Consider the following 15,626-nt stretch of genomic DNA (forward strand, 5'->3'; position numbering starts at 1 on the left):
CTCTGCTATGCTTTCAGCTGATCTGAAAGACAAAATCCAGAAAGCTTTTCATGAATTATATATTCATATTTGTAAAGACTGTTTTGAATACATCCAGAGGCTGGATCTCAACAATAGGAAGTAGCAGATTCTGGCCTAAGCCAGTGGTTTTCAAACCATTCTCGAAACCTCCCAGACGCTATACATTTTCGTTATTTACCTTATTTCAAAAGGGTTAATTGAGCTACTTAGTAGAGTACTCTATGATCTGACGTGGGTGTGTCCAATAAGGGAGATGAGCAGAATGTGAAGGGTAGGCTTCTGAAGTAGTTTGTGGACCCCAGTTTTAAACATATGTCTGACTCACAGAGACATCAGAGCAAAAGAGGCCACTGACTATTCTGGTGGGACTCAAAACCACAACCAGGGAATTTCTCCATTCGCATCCCAGAAGTCCAAAGTTCTATCCATTGTACCATAAAATGACACACTTCAGGGAAGTATTGCATGCGCAGCACTTCTTAGTTTTTCCAGTTTTGTGCAGGTAAACACAGTTCGTCATGCAAAGACTTTCATATGTGAAAAGGTTAAGCACTCCCATATCCTGTGCCAAAGGCACTGCTGGGATTTGAACCCAGGATCTCCTGTTTACGAGACAGGCGCTTTGACCAGCTAAGCCACAGATCAGTGAAATTTGTTGGTAAAACAAGTCTAAAAGAGGTAGCACATCAGGAAAACAGCTGATCACGTCATGAAAGAGGTCCCTTAGAGTTAAGAGGATTGTTTCCAAAACACGAGGGCCTTTCACGCCTCAAGGGAATGTCTGAACTCATTTAATTTTGGCTCTACACTCTCGATAGTCATGCCTAAAATGTTTCCTGAGCCTTCTTCTGATATGAAATGGCAAAATCCAGAAAGTTATCCATGTATTATTCTTCATATATGTAAAGACTTTGTTTATACAAATATCCATAGGCTTGACCATATCAATAGGTAGTAGCAGATTTCAGGCCTAAGCCAGGAGCTTGCAAACCATTCTTGAAGCGCATCTGCACCACATATATATATATTTTTTATTATCTCTCTCATTTAATACAGGTGAATCAAATAATTGATTGATAAGTAACGTACTCGACGATCTGACTTGGGTGTGCTCAATAAGGAAAAGAAGAAAAATGTGTTGCGTAGGCTTCTGAAAAAGTTGGAAAACCCCAGCTTTAAGCAAATGTCAGTCTGGTAAAGACGTCTGTGCAAAGGGACACCATTCGTGACTCTGGTGGGACCCAAAAAACGACAACCTTTTTAAAACCTTCATTTGCAACCGAGAAGTCCAGATTGTCGTTCCTGCCAAGACTTTCACGACAGAGAAGGTTAAATGACTACTCTTAGAAGCCACAGATTAGGCACTGCTGGGATTCGAACCCAGGATCTCCTGTTTACTAGACAGGCGCTTTGACCAACTAAGCCACAGCGCCAGTTACTGTCACTGGTTCGATGCTTTTGTATACAAAGTCTAAAAGAGGTAGCATGTCAGGAGAATAGCTGATTACATCATGAATAGGTCCCTTTGAAGTTACAGGATTATTTACAAAACCTGAAATGTGTGCAGGCTTCTGTTGAGGGACAAGGGAATATCTCAAGCCATTTATTTCTGGATCGAAACTCTCAGTACTCGTGTCTCAAATGTTTCGGGAACCTCCAGTTACGATACATCTAAATGCTGTTTCAGCTTGGAGAAATGGAAAGCGTGTTTTTTTTTCTTCTTTTTCTTCTAGGTAGGTGGCCAACAATAGGTTGTTGCAGATTTTGGCCTAGGCCAGTGGATTTCAACCTATTCTTATTTAAATAGGTGACTTAAGTTAATTAGTAGAGTACTCTGTGATCTGAGTTGGGTGTGTCCAATAAGGGAAATAAGCAGAACGTGAAGGGTATGCTTCTGAAGTAGTTTGTGGATTCAAGTTTTAAGCATATGTCTGACTCACAGAGACATCAGAGCAAAAGAGGCCACTGACTATTCTGGTGGGACTCACAACCAGGGAATTTCTCCATTCGCATCCTAGAAGTCCAAAGTTGTATCCATTGTACCATAAAATGACACACTTCAGGGAAGTGTTGCATGCGCAGCACTTCTTAGTTTTTCCAGTTTTGTGCAGGTAAACACAGTTCGTCATGCAAAGACTTTCATATGCAAAGACTTTCATATGTGAAAAGGTTAAGCACTCCCATATCCTGTGCCAAAGACACTGCTGGGATTTGAACCCATGATCTCCTGTTTACGAGACAGGCGCTTTGACCAGCTAAGCCACAGCGCCAGATACCGTGAAATTTGTTGGTAAAACAAGTCTAAAAGAGGTACCACATCAGGAAAACTGCTGATCAAGTCATGAACGAGGTCCCTTAGAGGTAAGAGGATTGTTTCCAAAACATCTGAGCAATAGAGGGTATGCACTAGTCTGGTGGGACTCGAACCCACAACCTTTGAATATCTCCATTCACAATCTAGAAGTCCAATGCGCTATGCATTGCGCCACAGAGCCACAAAAGACAAACTTTAAGACGCTATTGCATGGACATCACTTCTTAGATTTCCACATTTTGTGCAGATGCACACTGTTCAGCATGCAAAGATTTACATATGTAAAAGATTAAGTGAGTGGTGCCCACATCCTGTGGCATAGGCACTGCTGAGATTCGAACCCAGGATCTCCTGTTTACAAGACAGGCACTTTGACCAACTAAGCCACAGCGCCACTTGCTGAACCTTCTACAATGTGTTGCTATAAAAAGTCTAAAAGAGGTAGCAGGTCAGGAAAATAGCTGATTACATCATGAAAGAGGTTAGGGGATTATTTCCAAAACCCGAGGGGCATTCAGGGCTCTGTTGAAGAAAGAGGGAATATCTGAAACTCTCAATACGTGTTTCTGAAAGGTTTTTGGAACCTCCAGTTACAATACATCTAAACTCTGTCTCAGCTAGGAGAAATGGAAAGCAATCTCTGCTATGCTTTCAGCTGATCTGAAAGACAAAATCCAGAAAGCTTTTCATGAATTATATATTCATATTTGTAAAGACTGTTTTGAATACATCCAGAGGCTGGATCTCAACAATAGGAAGTAGCAGATTCTGGCCTAAGCCAGTGGTTTTCAAAACATTCTCGAAACCTCCCAGACGCTATACATTTTTGTTATTTACCTTATTTCAAAAGGGTTAATTGAGCTACTTAGTAGAGTACTCTATGATCTGACGTGGGTGTGTCCAATAAGGGAGATGAGCAGAATGTGAAGGGTAGGCTTCTGAAGTAGTTTGTGGACCCCAGTTTTAAACATATGTCTGACTCACAGAGACATCAGAGCAAAAGAGGCCACTGACTATTCTGGTGGGACTCAAAACCACAACCAGGGAATTTCTCCATTCGCATCCCAGAAGTCCAAAGTTCTATCCATTGTACCATAAAATGACACACTTCAGGGAAGTATTGCATGCGCAGCACTTCTTAGTTTTTCCAGTTTTGTGAAGGTAAACACAGTTCGTCATGCAAAGACTTTCATATGTGAAAAGGTTAAGCACTCCCATATCCTGTGCCAAAGGCACTGCTGGGATTTGAACCCAGGATCTCCTGTTTACGAGACAGGCGCTTTGACCAGCTAAGCCACAGATCAGTGAAATTTGTTGGTAAAACAAGTCTAAAAGAGGTAGCACATCAGGAAAACAGCTGATCACGTCATGAAAGAGGTCCCTTAGAGGTAAGAGGATTGTTTCCAAAACACGAGGGCCTTTCACGCCTCAAGGGAATGTCTGAACTCATTTAATTTTGGCTCTACACTCTCGATAGTCATGCCTAAAATGTTTCCTGAGCCTTCTTCTGATATGAAATGGCAAAATCCAGAAAGTTATCCATGTATTATTCTTCATATATGTAAAGACTTTGTTTGTACAAATATCCATAGGCTTGACCATATCAATGGGTAGTAGCAGATTTCAGGCCTAAGCCAGGAGCTTGCAAACCATTCTTGAAGCGCATCTGCACCACATATATATATATTTTTTATTATCTCTCTCATTTAATACAGGTGAATCAAATAATTGATTGATAATTAACGTACTCGACGATCTGACTTGGGTGTGCTCAATAAGGAAAAGAAGAAAAATGTGTTGCGTAGGCTTCTGAAAAAGTTGGAAAACCCCAGCTTTAAGCAAATGTCAGTCTGGTAAAGACGTCTGTGCAAAGGGACACCATTCGTGACTCTGGTGGGACCCAAAAAACGACAACCTTTTTAAAACCTTCATTTGCAACCGAGAAGTCCAGATTGTCTTTCCTGCCAAGACTTTCACGTCAGAGAAGGAGAAGGTTAAATGACTACTCTTAGAAGCCACAGATTAGGCACTGCTGGGATTCAAACCCAGGATCTCCTGTTTACTAGACAGGCACTTTGACCAACTAAGCCACAGCGCCAGTTACTGTCACTGGTTCGATGCTTTTGTATACAAAGTCTAAAAGAGGTAGCATGTCAGGAGAATAGCTGATTACATCATGAATAGGTCCCTTTGAAGTTACAGGATTATTTCCAAAACCTGAAAGGTGTGCAGGCTTCTGTTGAGGGACAAGGGAATATCTCAAGCCATTTATTTCTGGATCGAAACTCTCAGTACTCGTGTCTCAAATGTTTCGGGAACCTCCAGTTACGATACATCTAAATGCTGTTTCAGCTTGGTGAAATGGAAAGCGTGTTTTTTTTTCTTCTTTTTCTTCTAGGTAGGTGGCCAACAATAGGTTGTTGCAGATTTTGGCCTAGGCCAGTGGATTTCAACCTATTCTTATTTAAATAGGTGACTTAAGTTAATTAGTAGAGTACTCTGTGATCTGAGTTGGGTGTGTCCAAAGAGGGAAATAAGCAGAACGTGAAGGGTATGCTTCTGAAGTAGTTTGTGGATTCAAGTTTTAAGCATATGTCTGACTCACAGAGACATCAGAGCAAAAGAGGCCACTGACTATTCTGGTGGGACTCACAACCAGGGAATTTCTCCATTCGCATCCTAGTAGTCCAAAGTTGTATCCATTGTACCATAAAATGACACACTTCAGGGAAGTGTTGCATGCGCAGCACTTCTTAGTTTTTCCAGTTTTGTGCAGGTAAACACAGTTCGTCATGCAAAGACTTTCATATGTGAAAAGGTTAAGCACTCCCATATCCTGTGCCAAAGACACTGCTGGGATTTGAACCCAGGATCTCCTGTTTACGAGACAGGCGCTTTGACCAGCTAAGCCACAGCGCCAGATACTGTGAAATTTGTTGGTAAAACAAGTCTAAAAGTGGTACCACATCAGGAAAACAGCTGATCACGTCATGAACGAGGTCCCTTAGAGGTAAGAGGATTGTTTCCAAAACATCTGAGCAATAGAGGGTATGCACGACTCTGGTGGGACTCGAACCCACAACCTTTGAATATCTCCATTCACAATCTAGAAGTCCAATGCGCTATCCATTGCGCCACAGAGCCACAAAAGACAAACTTTAAGACGCTATTGCATGCACATCACTTCTTAGATTTCCACATTTTGTGCAGATGCACACTGTTCAGCATGCAAAGATTTACATATGTAAAAGATTAAGTGAGTGGTGCCCACATCCTGTGGCATAGGCACTGCTGAGATTCGAACCCAGGATCTCCTGTTTACAAGACAGGCGCTTTGACCAACTAAGCCACAGCGCCACTTGCCGAACCTTCTACAATGTGTTGCTATAAAAAGTCTAAAAGAGGTAGCAGGTCAGGAAAATAGCTGATTACATCATGAAAGAGGTTAGGGGATTATTTCCAAAACCCGAGGGGCATTCAGGGCTCTGTTGAAGAAAGAGGGAATATCTGAAACTCTCAATACGTGTCTCTGAAAGGTTTTTGGAACCTCCAGTTACAATACATCTAAACTCTGTCTCAGCTAGGAGAAATGGAAAACAATCTCTGCTATGCTTTCAGCTGATCTGAAAGACAAAATCCAGAAAGCTTTTCATGAATTATATATTCATATTTGTAAAGACTGTTTTGAATACATCCAGAGGCTGGATCTCAACAATAGGAAGTAGCAGATTCTGGCCTAAGCCAGTGGTTTTCAAACCATTCTCGAAACCTCCCAGACGCTATACATTTTCGTTATTTACCTTATTTCAAAAGGGTTAATTGAGCTACTTAGTAGAGTACTCTATGATCTGACGTGGGTGTGTCCAATAAGGGAGATGAGCAGAATGTGAAGGGTAGGCTTCTGAAGTAGTTTGTGGAACCCAGTTTTAAACATATGTCTGACTCACAGAGACATCAGAGCAAAAGAGGCCACTGACTATTCTGGTGGGACTCAAAACCACAACCAGGGAATTTCTCCATTCGCATCCCAGAAGTCCAAAGTTCTATCCATTGTACCATAAAATGACACACTTCAGGGAAGTATTGCATGCGCAGCACTTCTTAGTTTTTCCAGTTTTGTGCAGGTAAACACAGTTCGTCATGCAAAGACTTTCATATGTGAAATGGTTAAGCACTCCCATATCCTGTGCCAAAGGCACTGCTGGGATTTGAACCCAGGATCTCCTGTTTACGAGACAGGCGCTTTGACCAGCTAAGCCACAGATCAGTGAAATTTGTTGGTAAAACAAGTCTAAAAGAGGTAGCACATCAGGAAAACAGCTGATCACGTCATGAAAGAGGTCCCTTAGAGTTAAGAGGATTGTTTCCAAAACACGAGGGCCTTTCACGCCTCAAGGGAATGTCTGAACTCATTTAATTTTGGCTCTACACTCTCGATAGTCATGCCTAAAATGTTTCCTGAGCCTTCTTCTGATATGAAATGGCAAAATCCAGAAAGTTATCCATGTATTATTCTTCATATATGTAAAGACTTTGTTTATACAAATATCCATAGGCTTGACCATATCAATAGGTAGTAGCAGATTTCAGGCCTAAGCCAGGAGCTTGCAAACCATTCTTGAAGCGCATCTGCACCACATATATATATATATTTTTTATTATCTCTCTCATTTAATACAGGTGAATCAAATAATTGATTGATAAGTAACATACTCGACGATCTGACTTGGGTGTGCTCAATAAGGAAAAGAAGAAAAATGTGTTGCGTAGGCTTCTGAAAAAGTTGGAAAACCCCAGCTTTAAGCAAATGTCAGTCTGGTAAAGACGTCTGTGCAAAGGGACACCATTCGTGACTCTGGTGGGACCCAAAAAACGACAACCTTTTTAAAACCTTCATTTGCAACCGAGAAGTCCAGATTGTCTTTCCTGCCAAGACTTTCACGTCAGAGAAGGTTAAATGACTACTCTTAGAAGCCACAGATTAGGCACTGCTGGGATTCGAACCCAGGATCTCCTGTTTACTAGACAGGCGCTTTGACCAACTAAGCCACAGCGCCAGTTACTGTCACTGGTTCGATGCTTTTGTATACAAAGTCTAAAAGAGGTAGCATGTCAGGAGAATAGCTGATTAATTCAATTCAATTCAATTCAAATTTATTTGTATAGCGCTTTTCACAATACACATTGTCTCAAAGCAGCTTTACAGAAATTGCATTTCGGAAATGTACATAGAAAAATACAGTTAGTTAATCAAGTATTAATTTATGGCATAACATATCGCCGGCTTTGAGTCGTCTCTTCACAGGCGTCGAGTCGTCTCTTCACAGGCGTTGGGGCATCTGAAGTCTCCGTGAGAGGCTGGATACAAACTGGAGCTGACGAACGCTATTTACCTCGGGACTAGCGTCCCGAGATAACAGCAGAAAGGCAGATGGGAAATAATTAGCATAGCTGATGTTCATAATGTTAATGCATTCGAACCGATTCAGCAGTATCAAAGGTTAAGCATTAAGTGAATGCTTGGTTAAAGAGATGCGTCTTTAATCTAGTTTTAAACTGGGACAGCGAGTCTGAGGCTCGTACAATATCAGGAAGGCTATTCCAGAGTTTAGGAGCTAAATGCGAGAACGCCCTCCCTCCTTTAGTGGACTTAGATATCCTAGGAATGACCAGAAGCCTCGAATTTAGTGATCTTAAAGAGCGCGATGGATTGTATGGCGATAGAAGGTCTGTTAAATACACAGGAGCTAAACCATTTAGGGCTTTATAGGTCAGTAGGAATACTTTGTAATTGATACGTAACTTAATAGGTAACCAGTGTAGAGATGATAAAATAGGTGTTATATGATCATATTTTCTTGATCTAGTAAGAACTCTAGCAGCTGCATTTTGCACTAACTGTAGCTTGTTAATTGAGGATGTAGGACAGCCAGCTAATAAAGCATTACAGTAATCTAGTCTCGAGGTCATGAAAGCATGAACTAACTTTTCTGCATCAGAAACAGATAGCATGTTGCGTAGCTTAGCAATGTTTCTAAGGTGGAAAAAGGCTGTTCTTGTAATATATGAAATATGATTTTCGAAAGTCAAGTTGCGGTCTAGTATAACACCCAGGTCTTTTACTGTAGTGGATAAAGTAACAGGACATCCTTCTAAATTAAAGTTGTATTGTAAGGGATTTTGTGGGTAGTTTTTTGGACCAATAAGTAGTACCTCCGTTTTATCTGAATTTAATAGCAGGAAATTACACGTCATCCAGCATTTTATATCATTTAGACACTCTGTCAATTTAGATAAGTTAGTGTTTTCATCTGGTCGTGATGAGATATATAATTGAGTGTCATCAGCATAACAGTGGAAATTAATTCCATGTTTTCTTATAATATTACCAAGTGGCAGCATATATATTGAGAATAGCAGAGGGCCTAACACCGATCCTTGCGGCACTCCATAGTCTACTGACGTTATCTTTGATTTTTCCCCATTTAGACAGACAAAATGGTAACGGTCTGATAAGTAAGATCTAAACCAGCTTAATGCCTGTCCCTGAACACCAGTGTAGTTTTGTAGTCGATCCAGGAGTATTTTATGATCGATAGTGTCGAACGCAGCGCTTAGATCGAGTAGAACTAGTATTGAGATACAGCCTTGGTCAGAAGCTAAAAGTAAATCATTTGTAATTTTAACTAGCGCAGTTTCTGTGCTATGATGCGGTCTGAATCCCGACTGGAATTTTTCATAGATATCATTTTCTTGTAAGAAAGAGCACAATTGAGCGGACACAATTTTTTCTAGTATTTTAGACATAAATGGAAGATTTGAGATGGGTCTGTAATTTGCTAAGTTATTTGGATCTAATTGCGGTTTCTTAATGAGAGGTTTTATTACTGCCAGCTTGAATATTTTTGGAACATGACCTAAAAATAAAGACGAGTTAATAATATTAAGAAGAGGCTCTTCGACTACAGGTAACACTTCTTTCAGTAGTTTAGTGGGTATTGGATCTAATAAACATGTTGTTGGTTTCGATGCAATGATAAGTTTATTTAGCTCTTCCTGTCCTATAGTTGTAAATCGGTGTAGTTGTTCTAGAGGGGCCATAATTGAGGCTGAATCATAAGACATCATAGGGGATTGTATATTTACAATTGTGTTTCGGATGCTTTCTATTTTCTCATTGAAGTAATTCATAAAATCATTACTACTATATTGTAATGGAATATTTTGCTCTGGTGATGTTTGTTTATTTGTTAGTCTAGCCACGGTGTTGAATAAAAACCTTGGATTATTTTGGTTATTTTCTATTAGTTTGCGGAGATGCTCAGCCCTTGCTGCTTTTAGAGCCTTTTTATAACGTGACATACTGTCTTTCCACGCGATTCTAAAGACCTCTAAATTAGTTTGTTTCCATTTACGCTCTAAGTTACGAGTTTCTCTCTTGATTGCATGCGTAGCACTGTTGTACCATGGTGCTTTAGTTTTCTCTCTTACCTTTTTTAATCTAATTGGTGCAACAATATCTAGTGTACTAGAGAACATGGTGCTCAAACTGCTAGTCATTTCCTCTAGTTCATCTGTTTGTTTGGGTGCACTGCGCAGCTGAGATAGATCAGGTAAGCTATTTGAGAATCTATCTATAGTGGTTGGAAGGATTGTTCTGCCTGGTCGATAACGTTGCGCAACGTGACAAATTTCAGCAGTACGTATTATACAAGTTACCATGTAATGATCAGTGAGATCATCACTTTGCGGTATAATATTTATATCAGTTGGATTGGTTCCATATGATATAATTAAATCTAGTGTATGATTTAGACGATGAGTGGGACCGCTGACGTTTTGCGTGACCCCAAAGGAGTTTAATAAATCTGTAAACGCAGTCCCTAACGCATCATTTGTATTATCTACGTGTATGTTAAAGTCTCCAACAATTATTGCTTTATCGACATTGACCAATAGATCTGAGAGAAAGTATGCAAACTCTTTTAGGAAATCAGCATAGGGCCCTGGAGGTCTATATAGGGTAGCCAAGGCTAGAGATAATATGGATTTGTTTCTTGCATCTAAGAGCGTAACATTTAGCACAAGTACTTCAAACGAATTAAACCTGTGACCTGTTTTCTGAGTAACATTAAGAATATCTCTATAGATTGTTGCAACCCCGCCGCCACGACCGATCAGACGGGGCTCATGCTTATAACAGTATCCTGGTGGAGTGGACTCATTTAGACCGAAATAATCATTTGGTTTAAGCCAGGTTTCAGTAAGGCAAAGTACATCGAAACTATTATCTGTGACCATTTCATTTACAATAACCGCCTTAGGTGTGAGCGATCTAATGTTTAGAAGACCTAGCTTTAGAAATTGTTTTTGTTCACTGATATTTAGATTTTCTGGTTTAATTACAATAAGATTTTTGCTACATCATGAATAGGTCCCTTTGAAGTTACAGGATTATTTACAAAACCTGAAATGTGTGCAGGCTTCTGTTGAGGGACAAGGGAATATCTCAAGCCATTTATTTCTGGATCGAAACTCTCAGTACTCGTGTCTCAAATGTTTCGGGAACCTCCAGTTACGATACATCTAAATGCTGTTTCAGCTTGGAGAAATGGAAAGCGTGTTTTTTTTTCTTCTTTTTCTTCTAGGTAGGTGGCCAACAATAGGTTGTTGCAGATTTTGGCCTAGGCCAGTGGATTTCAACCTATTCTTATTTAAATAGGTGACTTAAGTTAATTAGTAGAGTACTCTGTGATCTGAGTTGGGTGTGTCCAATAAGGGAAATAAGCAGAACGTGAAGGGTATGCTTCTGAAGTAGTTTGTGGATTCAAGTTTTAAGCATATGTCTGACTCACAGAGACATCAGAGCAAAAGAGGCCACTGACTATTCTGGTGGGACTCACAACCAGGGAATTTCTCCATTCGCATCCTAGAAGTCCAAAGTTGTATCCATTGTACCATAAAATGACACACTTCAGGGAAGTGTTGCATGCGCAGCACTTCTTAGTTTTTCCAGTTTTGTGCAGGTAAACACAGTTCGTCATGCAAAGACTTTCATATGCAAAGACTTTCATATGTGAAAAGGTTAAGCACTCCCATATCCTGTGCCAAAGACACTGCTGGGATTTGAACCCAGGATCTCCTGTTTACGAGACAGGCGCTTTGACCAGCTAAGCCACAGCGCCAGATACTGTGAAATTTGTTGGTAAAACAAGTCTAAAAGAGGTACCACATCAGGAAAACAGCTGATCAAGTCATGAACGAGGTCCCTTAGAGGTAAGAGGATTGTTTCCAAAACATCTGAGCAATAGAGGGTATGCACGACTCTGGTGGGACTCGAACCCACAACCTTTGAATATCTCCATTCACAATCTAGAAGTCCAATGCGCTATCCATTGCGCCACAGAGCCACAAAAGACAAACTTTAAGACGCTATTGCATGCACATCACTTCTTAGATTTCCACATTTTGTGCAGATGCACACTGTTCAGCATGCAAAGATTTACATATGTAAAAGATTAAGTGAGTGGTGCCCACATCCTGTGGCATAGGCACTGCTGAGATTCGAACCCAGGATCTCCTGTTTACAAGACAGGCGCTTTGACCAACTAAGCCACAGCGCCACTTGCCGAACCTTCTACAATGTGTTGCTATAAAAAGTCTAAAAGAGGTAGCAGGTCAGGAAAATAGCTGATTACATCATGAAAGAGGTTAGGGGATTATTTCCAAAACCCGAGGGGCATTCAGGGCTCTGTTGAAGAAAGAGGGAATATCTGAAACTCTCAATACGTGTTTCTGAAAGGTTTTTGGAACCTCCAGTTACAATACATCTAAACTCTGTCTCAGCTAGGAGAAATGGAAAACAATCTCTGCTATGCTTTCAGCTGATCTGAAAGACAAAATCCAGAAAGCTTTTCATGAATTATATATTCATATTTGTAAAGACTGTTTTGAATACATCCAGAGGCTGGATCTCAACAATAGGAAGTAGCAGATTCTGGCCTAAGCCAGTGGTTTTCAAACCATTCTCGAAACCTCCCAGACGCTATACATTTTCGTTATTTACCTTATTTCAAAAGGGTTAATTGAGCTACTTAGTAGAGTACTCTATGATCTGACGTGGGTGTGTCCAATAAGGGAGATGAGCAGAATGTGAAGGGTAGGCTTCTGAAGTAGTTTGTGGACCCCAGTTTTAAACATATGTCTGACTCACAGAGACATCAGAGCAAAAGAGGCCACTGACTATTCTGGTGGGACTCAAAACCACAACCAGGGAATTTCTCCATTCGCATCCCAGAAGTCCAAAGTTCTATCCATTGTACCATAAAATGACACACTTCAGGGAAGTATTGCATGCGCAGCACTTCTTAGTTTTTCCAGTTTTGTGCAGGTAAACACAGTTCGTCATGCAAAGACTTTCATATGTGAAAAGGTTAAGCACTCCCATATCCTGTGCCAAAGGCACTGCTGGGATTTGAACCCAGGATCTCCTGTTTACGAGACAGGCGCTTTGACCAGCTAAGCCACAGATCAGTGAAATTTGTTGGTAAAACAAGTCTAAAAGAGGTAGCACATCAGGAAAACAGCTGATCACGTCATGAAAGAGGTCCCTTAGAGTTAAGAGGATTGTTTCCAAAACACGAGGGCCTTTCACGCCTCAAGGGAATGTCTGAACTCATTTAATTTTGGCTCTACACTCTCGATAGTCATGCCTAAAATGTTTCCTGAGCCTTCTTCTGATATGAAATGGCAAAATCCAGAAAGTTATCCATGTATTATTCTTCATATATGTAAAGACTTTGTTTATACAAATATCCATAGGCTTGACCATATCAATAGGTAGTAGCAGATTTCAGGCCTAAGCCAGGAGCTTGCAAACCATTCTTGAAGCGCATCTGCACCACATATATATATATTTTTTATTATCTCTCTCATTTAATACAGGTGAATCAAATAATTGATTGATAAGTAACGTACTCGACGATCTGACTTGGGTGTGCTCAATAAGGAAAAGAAGAAAAATGTGTTGCGTAGGCTTCTGAAAAAGTTGGAAAACCCCAGCTTTAAGCAAATGTCAGTCTGGTAAAGACGTCTGTGCAAAGGGACACCATTCGTGACTCTGGTGGGACCCAAAAAACGACAACCTTTTTAAAACCTTCATTTGCAACCGAGAAGTCCAGATTGTCGTTCCTGCCAAGACTTTCACGACAGAGAAGGTTAAATGACTACTCTTAGAAGCCACAGATTAGGCACTGCTGGGATTCGAACCCAGGATCTCCTGTTTACTAGACAGGCGCTTTGACCAACTAAGCCACAGCGCCAGTTACTGTCACTGGTTCGATGCTTTTGTATACAAAGTCTAAAAGAGGTAGCATGTCAGGAGAATAGCTGATTACATCATGAATAGGTCCCTTTGAAGTTACAGGATTATTTACAAAACCTGAAATGTGTGCAGGCTTCTGTTGAGGGACAAGGGAATATCTCAAGCCATTTATTTCTGGATCGAAACTCTCAGTACTCGTGTCTCAAATGTTTCGGGAACCTCCAGTTACGATACATCTAAATGCTGTTTCAGCTTGGAGAAATGGAAAGCGTGTTTTTTTTTCTTCTTTTTCTTCTAGGTAGGTGGCCAACAATAGGTTGTTGCAGATTTTGGCCTAGGCCAGTGGATTTCAACCTATTCTTATTTAAATAGGTGACTTAAGTTAATTAGTAGAGTACTCTGTGATCTGAGTTGGGTGTGTCCAATAAGGGAAATAAGCAGAACGTGAAGGGTATGCTTCTGAAGTAGTTTGTGGATTCAAGTTTTAAGCATATGTCTGACTCACAGAGACATCAGAGCAAAAGAGGCCACTGACTATTCTGGTGGGACTCACAACCAGGGAATTTCTCCATTCGCATCCTAGAAGTCCAAAGTTGTATCCATTGTACCATAAAATGACACACTTCAGGGAAGTGTTGCATGCGCAGCACTTCTTAGTTTTTCCAGTTTTGTGCAGGTAAACACAGTTCGTCATGCAAAGACTTTCATATGCAAAGACTTTCATATGTGAAAAGGTTAAGCACTCCCATATCCTGTGCCAAAGACACTGCTGGGATTTGAACCCAGGATCTCCTGTTTACGAGACAGGCGCTTTGACCAGCTAAGCCACAGCGCCAGATACCGTGAAATTTGTTGGTAAAACAAGTCTAAAAGAGGTACCACATCAGGAAAACTGCTGATCAAGTCATGAACGAGGTCCCTTAGAGGTAAGAGGATTGTTTCCAAAACATCTGAGCAATAGAGGGTATGCACTAGTCTGGTGGGACTCGAACCCACAACCTTTGAATATCTCCATTCACAATCTAGAAGTCCAATGCGCTATGCATTGCGCCACAGAGCCACAAAAGACAAACTTTAAGACGCTATTGCATGGACATCACTTCTTAGATTTCCACATTTTGTGCAGATGCACACTGTTCAGCATGCAAAGATTTACATATGTAAAAGATTAAGTGAGTGGTGCCCACATCCTGTGGCATAGGCACTGCTGAGATTCGAACCCAGGATCTCCTGTTTACAAGACAGGCACTTTGACCAACTAAGCCACAGCGCCACTTGCTGAACCTTCTACAATGTGTTGCTATAAAAAGTCTAAAAGAGGTAGCAGGTCAGGAAAATAGCTGATTACATCATGAAAGAGGTTAGGGGATTATTTCCAAAACCCGAGGGGCATTCAGGGCTCTGTTGAAGAAAGAGGGAATATCTGAAACTCTCAATACGTGTTTCTGAAAGGTTTTTGGAACCTCCAGTTACAATACATCTAAACTCTGTCTCAGCTAGGAGAAATGGAAAGCAATCTCTGCTATGCTTTCAGCTGATCTGAAAGACAAAATCCAGAAAGCTTTTCATGAATTATATATTCATATTTGTAAAGACTGTTTTGAATACATCCAAAGGCTGGATCTCAACATTAGGAAGTAGCAGATTCTGGCCTAAGCCAGTGGTTTTCAAAACATTCTCGAAACCTCCCAGACGCTATACATTTTTGTTATTTACCTTATTTCAAAAGGGTTAATTGAGCTACTTAGTAGAGTACTCTATGATCTGACGTGGGTGTGTCCAATAAGGGAGATGAGCAGAATGTGAAGGGTAGGCTTCTGAAGTAGTTTGTGGACCCCAGTTTTAAACATATGTCTGACTCACAGAGACATCAGAGCAAAAGAGGCCACTGACTATTCTGGTGGGACTCACAACCAGGGAATTTCTCCATTCGCATCCTAGAAGTCCAAAGTTCTATCCATTGTACCA

The 15,626-nt window shown here is 40.7% G+C and overlaps 14 non-coding genes across 14 annotated transcripts; all 14 read right to left on the reverse strand.

Moving 5' to 3' along the window:
- Positions 1–1,380: 1,380 nt before the first annotated feature.
- Positions 1,381–1,454, reverse strand: trnat-agu (transfer RNA threonine (anticodon AGU)). Its single transcript has one exon. It is a non-coding gene; the product is annotated as a tRNA-Thr (tRNA).
- Positions 1,455–2,217: 763 nt separating this feature from the next.
- On the reverse strand, positions 2,218–2,291 carry trnat-cgu (transfer RNA threonine (anticodon CGU)). Its single transcript has one exon. It is a non-coding gene; the product is annotated as a tRNA-Thr (tRNA).
- Positions 2,292–2,655: 364 nt separating this feature from the next.
- On the reverse strand, positions 2,656–2,729 carry trnat-ugu (transfer RNA threonine (anticodon UGU)). Its single transcript has one exon. It is a non-coding gene; the product is annotated as a tRNA-Thr (tRNA).
- A 1,630-nt stretch (positions 2,730–4,359) lies between these two features.
- On the reverse strand, positions 4,360–4,433 carry trnat-agu (transfer RNA threonine (anticodon AGU)). Its single transcript has one exon. It is a non-coding gene; the product is annotated as a tRNA-Thr (tRNA).
- A 747-nt stretch (positions 4,434–5,180) lies between these two features.
- Positions 5,181–5,254, reverse strand: trnat-cgu (transfer RNA threonine (anticodon CGU)). Its single transcript has one exon. It is a non-coding gene; the product is annotated as a tRNA-Thr (tRNA).
- A 136-nt stretch (positions 5,255–5,390) lies between these two features.
- On the reverse strand, positions 5,391–5,479 carry trnar-ucu (transfer RNA arginine (anticodon UCU)). The gene is given in 2 exon segments: positions 5,391–5,426; positions 5,443–5,479. It is a non-coding gene; the product is annotated as a tRNA-Arg (tRNA).
- Positions 5,480–5,618: 139 nt separating this feature from the next.
- Positions 5,619–5,692, reverse strand: trnat-ugu (transfer RNA threonine (anticodon UGU)). Its single transcript has one exon. It is a non-coding gene; the product is annotated as a tRNA-Thr (tRNA).
- A 1,626-nt stretch (positions 5,693–7,318) lies between these two features.
- trnat-agu (transfer RNA threonine (anticodon AGU)) lies at positions 7,319–7,392 on the reverse strand. Its single transcript has one exon. It is a non-coding gene; the product is annotated as a tRNA-Thr (tRNA).
- Positions 7,393–11,446: 4,054 nt separating this feature from the next.
- Positions 11,447–11,520, reverse strand: trnat-cgu (transfer RNA threonine (anticodon CGU)). The gene has a single exon. It is a non-coding gene; the product is annotated as a tRNA-Thr (tRNA).
- A 136-nt stretch (positions 11,521–11,656) lies between these two features.
- Positions 11,657–11,745, reverse strand: trnar-ucu (transfer RNA arginine (anticodon UCU)). The gene is given in 2 exon segments: positions 11,657–11,692; positions 11,709–11,745. It is a non-coding gene; the product is annotated as a tRNA-Arg (tRNA).
- Positions 11,746–11,884: 139 nt separating this feature from the next.
- Positions 11,885–11,958, reverse strand: trnat-ugu (transfer RNA threonine (anticodon UGU)). Its single transcript has one exon. It is a non-coding gene; the product is annotated as a tRNA-Thr (tRNA).
- A 1,624-nt stretch (positions 11,959–13,582) lies between these two features.
- trnat-agu (transfer RNA threonine (anticodon AGU)) lies at positions 13,583–13,656 on the reverse strand. Its single transcript has one exon. It is a non-coding gene; the product is annotated as a tRNA-Thr (tRNA).
- A 763-nt stretch (positions 13,657–14,419) lies between these two features.
- Positions 14,420–14,493, reverse strand: trnat-cgu (transfer RNA threonine (anticodon CGU)). The gene has a single exon. It is a non-coding gene; the product is annotated as a tRNA-Thr (tRNA).
- Positions 14,494–14,857: 364 nt separating this feature from the next.
- Positions 14,858–14,931, reverse strand: trnat-ugu (transfer RNA threonine (anticodon UGU)). The gene has a single exon. It is a non-coding gene; the product is annotated as a tRNA-Thr (tRNA).
- Positions 14,932–15,626: the final 695 nt, after the last annotated feature.

The sequence above is a fragment of the Siphateles boraxobius genome, unplaced genomic scaffold, assembly GCF_051911475.1.
Source record: "Siphateles boraxobius isolate OS27281-9 unplaced genomic scaffold, OSU_SipBor_1 63, whole genome shotgun sequence".
In the NCBI taxonomy this organism is placed as follows: Eukaryota; Metazoa; Chordata; class Actinopteri; order Cypriniformes; family Leuciscidae; genus Siphateles; species Siphateles boraxobius.